Here is an 11,786-nt window from a genome sequence, read left to right on the forward strand (position 1 = left end):
GATCCTGGAAGGCTACAGTTCATGGGGTCACAAACAGTCCAACATTACTGAGCGACTTCACTAAAGAAACTAAGTGATTTAGACAAAATTCAGGCAAGAGCCAGTCTCAGGCCTCAGTCCTTCTTCTCTGTTCTCCTGTCACCAAATGACCTCCTGAATGTTGTTTTTCATTTCAAATTTTTACTGATTTTCCATCAGTAAATGAGAACACAAAGATATTCCAGAATCACTCCTTGATATAGAACCATAAGTGTCAGGAACAGTTCTTGTAGTAAGTGTTCAGGACTATATTTCCAATGTAGAGTAAAGTTTTGGAAGAAAGGGCGTGATATTTGGGCTTCCCTGGTGGCTCAGATGGTAAAGAATCTGCCTGCAAAGTGAGAGACCAGGGTTGGATCCCTGGGTGAGGAAATTCCCCTGGAGAAGGGAATGGCAACCAACTCCAGTATTCTTGCCTGGAGGATTCCGTGGACAGAGGGTGGGATATTTATACATAGTCTACCAATCCAGAAGTTTGCTTCAGAATGCTGTATTGTAAATTACATCTGTTCCACCCTTGTCTTTCAGTTCAGTTCAGTCGCTCAGTCATGTTCGACCAATTGTGACCCCATGGACTGCATCACTCCGGGCTTCTCTGTCCTTCACCAACTCCTGGAGTTTGCTCAAACTCATGTCCTCAAGTCGGTGATGCCATCCTACTATCTCATCCTCTTTTGTCCCCTTTTCTTCTAGCCTTCAATCTTTCCCAGCATCAGGGTCTTTTCCAATGAGTCAGTTCTTTGCATCAGGTGCCCAAAGTATTGGAGTTTCAGCTTCAGCATCAGTCCTTCCAATGTATATTCAGGACTGATTTCCTTTAGGATGGACTGGATGGGTCTTTGCAGCCCAAGGGACTCTCAAGAGTCTTCTTCAACACTACAGTTCAAAAGCATCAATTCTTTGGTGCTCAGCTTTATAGTCCAACTCTCACATCCATACATCAGTTCAGTTCAGTTCAGTTCAGTTCAGTTGCTCAGTCGTGTACGACTCTTTGCGACCCCATGAATCGCAGCACGCCAGGCCTCCCTGTCCATCACCAACTCCCGGAGTTCACTCAGACTCACATCCATCGAGTCAGTGATGCCATCCAGCCATCTCATCCTCTGTCGTCCCCTTCTCCTCCTGCCCCCAATCTCTCCCAGCATCAGAGTCTTTTCCAATGAGTCAACTCTTCGCATGAGGTGGCCAAAGTACTGGAGTTTCAGCTTTAGCATCATTCATTCTAAAGAAATCCCAGGGTTGATCTCCTTCAGAATGGACTGGTTGGATCTCCTTGCAGTCCAAGGGACTCTCAAGAGCCTTCTCCAACACCACAGTTCAAAAGCATCAATTCTTCAGTACTCAGCCTTCTTCACAGTCCAACTCTCACATCCATAGATGACCACTGGAAAAACCATACCCTTGACTAGACGGACCTTAATCGGCAAAGTAATGTCTTTGCTTTTCAATATGCTATCTAGGTTGGTCATAACTTTTCTTCCAAGGTGTAAGCGTCTTTTAATTTCATGGCTGCAATCACCATCTGCAGTGATTTTGGAGCCCAGAAAAATAAAGTCTGACACTATTTCTACTGTTTCCCCATCTATTTCCCATGAAGTGATGGGACCAGATGCCATGATCTTCGTTTCCTGAATGTTGAGCTTTAAGCCAACTTTTTCGCTCTCCTCTTTCACTTTCATCAAGAGGCTTTTTAGCTCCTCTTCACTTTCTGCCATAAGGGTGGTATCATCTGCATATCTGAGGTTATTGATAATTCTCCCAGCAATCTTGATTCCAGCTTGTGTTTCTTCCAACCCAGCGTTTCTCATGATGTACTCTGCATAGAAGTTAAATAAGCAGGGTGACAATATACAGCCTTGACATACTCCTTTTCCCATTTGGAACCAGTCTGTTGTTCCATGTCCAGTTCTAACTGTTGCTTCCTGACCTGCATACAGATTTCTCAATAGACAGGTCAGGTGGTCTGGTATTCCCATCTCTTTCAGAATTTTCCACAATTGATTGTGATCCACACAGTCAAAGGCTTTGGCATAGTCAATAAAGCAGAAATAGATGTTTTTCTGGAACTCTCTTGCTTTTTCCATGATCCAGCAAATGTTGGCAATTTGATCTCTGCTTCCTCTGCCTTTTCTAAAACCAGCTTGAACATCAGGTAGTTCACAGTTCACGTATTGGTGAAGCCTGGCTTGGAGAATTTTGAGCATTACTTTACTAGCGTGTGAGATGAGTGCAATTGTGCGGTAGTTTGAGCATTCTTTTGCAGTGCCTTTCTTTGGGATTGGAGTGAAAACTGACCTTTTCCAGTCCTGTGGCCACTGTTGAGTTTTTAAAATTTGCTGGCATATTGAGTGCGGCCCTTTCACAGCATCATCTTTTAGGATTTGAAATAGCTCAAGTGGAATTCCATCACCTGCACTAGCTTTATTCATAGTGATGCTTCCTAAGGTCCACTTGACTGCATTCCAGGATGTCTGGCTGTAGGTGAGTGATCACACCATCATGGTTATCTCGGTCATGAAGATGTTTTTTGTATAGTTCTTCTGTGTATTCTTGCCACCTCTTGTTAGTATCTTCTGCCTTTGTTAGGTCTGTACCGTTTCTGTTCTTTATCGAGCCCATCTTTGCATGAAATGTTCCCTTGGTGTCTCTAATTGTCTTGAAGAGATCTCTAGTCTTTCCCATTCTGTTGTTTTCCTCTATTTCTTTGCATTGATCACTGAGGAAGCCTTTCTTATCTCTCCTTGCTTTCTTTGGAACTCTGCATTTAAATGGATATAGCTTTCCTTTTCTCCTTTGCCTTTCGCTTCTTGTCTTTTCTCAGCTATTTGTAAGGCCTCCTCAGACAACCATTTTGCCTTTTTGCATTTCTTTTTCTTCGGGATGGTCTTGATCACTGCCTCCTGTACAATGTCACAACCCTCTGTCCATGGTTCTTCAGGCACTCTATCAGATCTAATCCCTTGAATCTATTTGTCACTTCCACTGTATAATCATAAGGGATTTGTTTTAGGTCATACCTGAATGGTCTAGTGGTTTTCCCTATTTTTTTCAATTTAGGTCTGATTTTGGCAATAAGGAGTTCATCATCTGAGCCACAGTCAGCTCCCAGTCTTATTTTTGCTGACTGTGTAGAACTTCTCCATCTTTGGCTGCAAATAATATAATCAGTCTGTATTTGGTATTGACCATCTGGTGATATCCATGTGTAGAGTCTTCTCTTGTGTTGTCAGAAGAGCGTGTTTGCTATGACCAGTGCGTTCTCTTGCCAAAACTTGTTAGCCTTTGACCTGCTTTGTTTTGTAGTCCAAGGCCAAATTTGCCTGTTACTCCAGGTATCTCTTGACTTCCTACTTTTTTTTTCAAAATCGTTAGAGAATTTATTCCACCTTCCAAAAAAAAGGATACTAAGGTGATAGAGGTATTAACTATCACTACAATGGCAATCATGTTACAATGTCAATATGCATCAAATTAACATTTTACAATTTAAATTTACATGTTACATTTAAAATATATATATATTTATTTATTTTTTGTATTGGTTTTGCCACACATCAACATGAATCTGCCACGGGTGTATAAGTGTTCCCAATCCCGAACCCCACTCCCATCTCCCCCCTCCACACCATCCTCCTACTTTTGCATTCCAGTTCCCTATAATGAAAAGGACATCTTTTTTGAGTGTTAGTTCTAGAAGGTCTTGTAGGTCTTCATAGAACCGTTCAGCTTCTTCAGCATTACTGGTAGGAACATAAACTTGTATTACTGTGATATTGAATGGTTTGCCTTGGAAATGAACAGAGATCATTCTGTTGTTTTTGAGACTGCATTCAAGTACTGCATTTTGGACTCTTGTTGACTATGATGGCTACTCCATTTCTTCTAAGGGATTCTTGTCCACAGTAGTAGATCTAATGGTCATCTGGGTTAAATTCACCCATTCCAGCCCATTTTACTCCCAATGTAAAGACAATGTAACATCTTTACTTCAATTAGAGCTACTCCTCTATGAAAAAATTAATAAATGAACACCATAATTAAAAGAGAATTCTCTGTAAATTAGGGAGTTGATTGTGGAACACTGTTAGTTCAGTTTTTAATAAGTATTTTAAAGAAAAAAAATTATTAAAAAGTCAACATAATAGTCATGTTGGGATTTTTAGGAGAGGTGTCCCAACTTGTGATCTTGTTTTCTGAAGTGTTAGAAACTCCAGTCAAAATATCTATCTGTAGAGTGTATGAATTCATTTGAATATTGACTTTTTGAGAACCAGGATTTAATTTTATAAAAAATTAATTAGTTTGACCCACTGACATTGTATTTTGAGCCACTATCGCTGGCATTAAACACATGAAATATATAATATTGCTCTAATATTGACCATGTCTTAATATTGATTGTGTCTGATTTAGAACTTGTTTCTCATTAGCTTCTGTTGTTGTCTGGCAAGAATAGCAGCAATGTTTTTTGTTTTTTTTTCCCCCTTTGAGGATTGATTTCCTTATGGGTCAGCAAAGCTTGCTCTTTGGCTGAGAATTTCTTCATTCAATGCCTCTAAAAGTCCCTATGGTAAGGATTTCAATTATACAGATGCTAGCAACTCCATTGAACTTATTTTCTGCTCATTCAAGAAACTGTACCTAGAATAGATTCTTATTCAATTCTTTCTGGTAAGAATCACAGGTTGATCGTTGCGCTGAGAGGTTCTGGCCCCCCAATTTTTTGTATTTGTTAATTACATTTCTTTATCCATTTCACTCAAAGAGATTTTTTGACAGGAAGATCTTCTACCTTCTGCCTGCTTCATAGTTACAGTCCAGCTCAGAGAACTGTGGGGAGTCCAGGTGACTGGCAAAGCTGAGACAAAAATGGGAACATAGAATTAGATTTCACTTGGAAAGAATGAGGTTGCCATAAAAGGTTAATACAAGTTGTGCTTGATTTCTGGACATGGCTTATTACCAAGTTTGCCTTGTTTGAACACATGCAGCTGCTAGTAAATTCCCTAGAAATCATAACTGAATCCCTGGTGGGTTATGGGGGTGGGAGGAGGTGGGACTGGGGATAGTTAGGTGAACATTCTGGTTTTTTTTTTTGTTTGTTTGTTTGTTTTTTTATCCTGAGTAACTTTTGGAAACTCTAATGGTCATTGAAAAACTCAATTCCTCTTTCCCTGACACAGGAAGATTAAGAAGTGCCTGAATTTCAAATGCTTACTTTTCAATTGTTTGTGCCAAATATCTTTAGAACTTAGAGCAGCCTGATTTTCAGGCTAGCTCCAAAGTATTTTTTTAAAATAAATTAATACAGTGTTCAATTGCAACTCCAAGCCTGAAAGGAAATAGTTGCTGGGTAAAGGTTCTGGCCCAATGATAAGAGTGGGGTCTGGGAGAGGGGAGAATAGAATTTAGGGGCCAAAGAGGAAGACTGCCTATGGTCTTGGTGGCTGAGAAGCAGAGACTGATAAAGATTACTTATCAGTAGCCTCTGAGATAAACTTGGGATAAGTATTGGCCTGTGACCAAGAAGAGAAATATCAGCTGAAACTGGACCTGCAGCTTAGTGCTTGCATCTACTAAAAGCGTAAAGGGCCTCACATTTGTCTTAATCTATAGGAAAGAATCGGAGAAGGCAATGGCACCCCACTCCAGTACTCTTGCCTGGAAAATCCCATGGATGGAGGAGCCTGGTGGGCTGCAGTCCATGGGGTCGCTAAGAGTCAGACACGACTGAGTGACTTCCCTTTCACTTTTCACTTTCATGCATTGGAGGAGGAAATGGCAACCCACTCCAGTGTTCTTGCCTGGAGAATCCCAGGGACGGGGAGCCTGATGGGCTTCCATCTATGGGGTCACACAGAGTTGGACACGACTGAAGCGACTTAGCAGCAGCAGCAGCATAGGAAAGAATGATCAGAGACTACTAAATAGGTTATAAATCCCTTACAAATGGATAAATACTTTAAAGAAGTGTTCCAGAAATGTACATTCAATTTTAATGTCTAAGAATTACCCACCCCTCTCTCCCAGACCTGTTACCCACTAATAGAAGGAGAAGGTGGCCAGTGGAGAGGCCATGGGCACAGTTGGAACCACACAGAGTTGGCTGGCCCTGGCTTTGGCATCCCCATCTGTCAGCTGCAATCACATGACTACCATCTTTGATTACCTAACACGGAGTAACAATAGTTTTAAGCACATGCCTGTGTGCTCCGTCATGTCTGATCCTTTGTGATTCTGTGCACTGTAGCCTGCCATGCTGCTCTGTCCATGAAATTTTCCAGACAAGCACACTAAAGGGAGTTGCCATTTCCTCCTCTAGGGGATCTTCCTGACCCAGGGATTGAACCTGCATCTCCATCATTAGCAAGCAGATTTGTTACCACTGAGCCACCTGGAAAGCCCATAGTAAGTTCCTAATGAATGCCAGATATTAGAATTAACTTTTTTTTTCCTCCTAGAGTCAAAATCTGTAGCTAGATGTCTCCTAATGCCTGTTTTATCATTTTAATGTAAGCAGTGATTAACTGTGGTTCAACGGAGAGTGCTTTCCCTTTTTGACAGAAGACTTAGGAGTGACTTTAGGGCTCCTCTGAGAATAGGGAAACCTTGTAGAAAAGGCTTTCAGGGGAGATCAAGACAAAGCCTGCTAATGTTACTCTGTGGCCTCACACGTACTGCAAAGGAAAAGGCAGGGCTTAGGACTAGATACTTCCAGATCTTTCTACTGGGAGAAAGAAATTACAGTGGGAAAAGAGACAGTACTTATGAAAGTGAGAGCAGAGAGTGCCTCAAGGAAATGTCTTTATATTACAGATTAAAGAATGGATGTTCCCATCACCCTTTGTCACCCTAACCTTACATAGTCCTTAAATTTCTATCTTGATGTCACTGCTTAAGGTTTGTGGCTTTAAAAGTAACGTGAGGATGTGCTACTCATAATGTTGACAGAGATTCCTTTGTTCACTTTTTACTTGTTCACTTCGTCACTTCCATAGAATGTAATTCTCACACACTCCAGTTGGAAGTAAGCACCAGAGAAAATCGTGTGTTTCATTATCAGCCAACAAACAAAAATTCAAGACTGAGGAAGGAAGATGTATTAAGCTGTCGAGAGTTTTACTTTCAGGAGGAGCTAATTGGTTGCTCTCCAAGGTCAGAAAGGTATGAAGTGCTTTCAGGGGCTAAAGCATGGCTGTCATTTCTTTCTCCATTCCCACCCCTTCAATGTTTTTTCAGCAAATAGACTTTCCTGCTCTCAGCCTTGCATCGTCCCTGGCATGCAGCCATATCTTGCTATGGAGGGACACAAGATGACAAGGAGGGGAAATTCAGTATACTGGGGCTTTTTCTTTTCAGTCGGAAGTCCATTTAGGACTAGAGGGACATGCTCTGTTTACTTGAATTTCTTCCTCAGTCTGCCCAAGCTTACTCATCTGCAAAATGAGAATGTTAAATGTGGCTGTTATTATTCTTGGAAAGAGTCAGCTATTTACCTGTTCCTTCTCCCCCATGAAGAAGGAGCATTTAGTTTCTGCTGAACTCTTTTCGCTTCCTTATGCCCAAAGAGGAAAACACTTTCTAGAGCGGGGTGCTAGGAAAGACTAGGGAGAATGAGAGCCCCTCAAAGTTTCCACATACTTGGTGGCCAAACCTACTATTCGGAACAAGCAACTGAAGCTCTTAGAATTTGAGATGTTACTTGTACGGTTGGTGGTCACCCTGGAATCCAACCGTATTCTTTGAGGGATGGAAAAAAGCACAAGCATGTAGCCCGATAGAAAAGTAAACCTTGGAGATTTCACAGAAATTCACACAGAATAATTCCCAGAGGCAAAAGCCATAAAATAAACCATCACTCCAAGACATCTTGTAAAAACAGCAGTTGGTTTCAGAAATATTTAATCCCAAATTCCACTGAAGTGCACATGGCATTTCCTGTTTCTGGAAACAGAAGAAAATTAAGCTCTGCTTGAAAGAAAGAAGGCAGAGCCAGATGTTGGTGTTGGGAATGATCTGCAGAGCCTGACGCTCATGTGGCAGCAGGCCGGGAAATACATGACAGCTGTCTGAAGCCATGGGAGCCTAATTTCTCTTGGCTAGAAAAGAAACAAAGTGTACGGGCTGTGTTGTTTATATATACAATGGACAGCTGAGCCCAAGAGACATGATTTTCGTTTGTAGAGACAGTAACAGCAATTTTAAATATTATTTATATTCTTTGATAAACTTTGTCCAAATCACTTATTCAAGGAATGTTCAGTATCCAACCAACTATAATGCCATTCTAAAGTGATTTCTTTTCCCTAGAAAATGCTAGACTATTAGACTTAAAAAACCAATTATAGGCAATTTGATAGTGGTTTGCTTTGTCTATATTAGCAATTAGAATTTTGTTCTGAAAATACATGATTGGGCGTCTTGATAAAAAGAGCCTTGGGTATACAGTGGTGATTAAAACCTACTTTATCTTCTATTTTACCCCACCCGGATTCTTCTGCTTTGGTCAAACTGGCTTGCTCTTCTTCATTGCTTCAATCCTTTGGGCTTTATTGCTTTATTGTGTTTCCCTGTTTAGTTTTTTCATTCCTTGCTTTATTCAGTTATATTCAATTTGACTTTAACGTGGATAAAATTTTCCCATTTTAACTATTTGTTTCCCCTCTTTTAAAAACTTGTAATATAATTGACCTAGAACACTATGTTAATTCCAGGTGTACAACATAGTGATTCAGTATTTCTATACATTACAAAATAATCACCAGGATATGTCTAGTTCCCTCATCACCATACAAGGTTGTTACAAGACTATTGACTATGCTCCCAGTGCTGCACAGTTCATCCCCATGAATCATTTATTTTGTAACTGGATGTTTATCCCTCCTAATCTCCCTCACCTATTTCATTCATCCCTCCACCCTCAGTCCTCTGGCAACTACCTGTTTGTCCTCTGTATCTATGAGTTTGTTTCTGTTGTTATGTTTATTCATTTGTTTTTTAGTTTCCCATATAAGTGAAATCATATGGTATTTGTCTTTGTGTGATTTATTTCACTTAGCATAATACTCTCTAGGTCCATTCATGTTGTTACAAATGGCAAGATTTGTTTTTCTCTATGGCTAATATTTTGTTTCTTTTCCTTCTTTTCCACACATCTATTCATCCTAAAGGAGATCAGTCCCAGGTGTCCATTGAAAGGACTGATACTGAAGCTGAAACTCCAATACTTTGGCCACTTCATGCGAAGAGTTGACTCATTGGAAAAGACTCTGATGCTGGGAGGGATTGGGGGCAGGAGGAGAAGGGGACAACCGAGGATGAGATGCCTGGATGGCATCACCGACTTGATGGGCATAAGTTTGAGTAAACTCTGGGAGTTGGTGATGGACAGGGAGGCCTGGAGTGCTGTGATTCATGGGATCGCAAAGAGTCGGACACGGCTGAGTGACTGAACTGAACTGAACTGATGAATAGACAATTAGATTGCTTTCTTATCATGACTAATTGTAAATAATGCTGCAATGAACAAAGGGGTGCATATATTTTTTGAATTAATGTTTTTAATCTTTTTGAAGAAACACTCAGAGTGAAATTGCTGGATCATATGATAGGTCTGTTTAAAATTTTTTCAGGAAACTCCATATTGTTTTTCACAGTAGTCATATCAATTTGCATTCCCACAAATGTTGCACAAGAGTTCCTTTTTCCCTACATCCTTGTAAACACTTTTTATTTGTTGTCATGTTAATAATTGTCTATTCAGGTCCTCTGATCATTTTTTAATCTGTTTTTTTTTTTGTGTGTGTGTGTTTCTTGATGTTTATTTTTATGAGTTCTTTGTATATTTTGGATATTAATCCCCTATCAGTTATATCACTTGCAAATATCTCTCCCATTCATTAGGCTGTCTTTTCATTTTATTGAGAGTTTCATTTGCTGTGCAAAAAAATTTTAGTTTGATGTAGTCCCATTTGTTTATTTTTGCTTTTGTTTTCCCTGCCTGAGGAGGCGTACCCCCCAAAATATTGCTAAGACCCATGTTGATAATGTACTGGCTATATTTTTTTCCTAGGTATTTTTGGGGTTCAAGTCTTACATTTAAATCTTTACTCCATTTTGAGTTTATTTTTGTACATGGTATGGAACAGTGGCCTGGTTTCATTCTTTTGCATGTAGCTGCCCAATTTTCCCAGTATCGTTATTGAAAAGGCAGTCTCTTCCCCATTGTAAATCCTTACCTCCTTTGTCATAGCTTAGTCATCCATAGAGTGTAGCTTCATTTCTGGGCTCTCTATTCTGTTCCATTGAGCTATATATCTGTTTTTGTGCCAGTATCATATTGTTTTGACTACTGTAACTTTGTAGTATAATTTGAAATCAGGGAGCTTGATGCCTCCAACTTTGCTCTTCTTTCTCAAGATCACTTTGGCTATTTGAAATCTTGAGTTTCCACAAATTTTAGGGGCTGCTCTGGTGGCTCAGAAGGTGGAGAATTTGCCTGCAATGTGGCAAACCTGGGTTTGATCACTAGGTTGGGAAGACCTCCTGGAGGAGGGCTTGGCAACCTACTCCAGTATTCTTGCCTGGAGAATCCCCATAGACAGAGGAGCCAGGCAATCCACAGGGTCACAGAGAGTTGGACATGACTGAGCGACTAAGCACACACACACAGATTTTAGAATTATTTGTTCTAGTTCTGAGAAATGCCACTAGTTTTAGAATAAGGATTCCTTTGAATCTGTGGATTGCCTTAGGGAGTATGATAGTTTTAACTATTAATTCTTCCAATCCACGAGCATCTTTCCATTTGTTTTCTTGTCTTCAACTTCTTTCATCAATGTCTTATAATCTCTGAGTACAGTTAGCTGTTAGTGTATAGAAATGCAACAGATTTCTGTATATTACTTTGTATCTTGCAATAGTTTTCTGGTGGTATCTTTAGGACTTTCTTTACTATAGTCTCAAAACAGTGATGATTTTATTTGTTCCTTTCCAATTTAGACTCTTTTTATTTTATTTTTTCTTATCTGATTGTCATTGAATAAAAGTGGCAACAGTGGGCACATTTGTTTTGTTTCCTGATCTTAGGAGAAATGCTTTCAGCTTTCCACCATTGAGTTTAATGTTGACTAGGTTTGTCATACATGGCTTTTATTATGTTGAGGTATAATCTCTCAGTACCCACTTTGTTAGAAGTTTTTATCAGAAATGAATGTTGAATTTTGGCAGACTCTTTTTCTGCATCTATTGTAATGATCATATGATATTTTTTCTTCAGTTTATTAATGGGTATACCACATTGATTAATTTGCAGGAATTGAACCCTCCTTGTATCCCTGGAATAAATCCCACTTAATCATGGTATATGATTCTTTTAATGTGTTCTTAAATTTTGTTTGTTAATATCTTGTTAAGGATTTTTGCCTCTTTGTTCATCAGTGATACTGTCTTGTAATTTTCCTCTTTTCTTTGTGGTATTGTTGACTGACTTCGGCACCAGGATGATACTGACTTCATAGAATAAGTTCAAAAATGTTCTTTCCTCTGCAGTTTTTTGGGATTTGAGAAGGGTGGTATTAGTTCCTTAAATGTTTGGTGGAATTCCCCTTTGAAGCTGTCTGGTTCTGGACTTTTGTTTTTTAGGACTTTAAAAAAAATTTTTGACTCGATTTAATCAACCTGTTTATATCTTCTAGTTTTCTGATTCAATCTTGGGTGATTGTACATTTTTAAGAATTTATCCATTT

Source organism: Ovis canadensis, chromosome 9, assembly GCF_042477335.2.
Source record: "Ovis canadensis isolate MfBH-ARS-UI-01 breed Bighorn chromosome 9, ARS-UI_OviCan_v2, whole genome shotgun sequence".
NCBI lineage: Eukaryota > Metazoa > Chordata > Mammalia > Artiodactyla > Bovidae > Ovis > Ovis canadensis.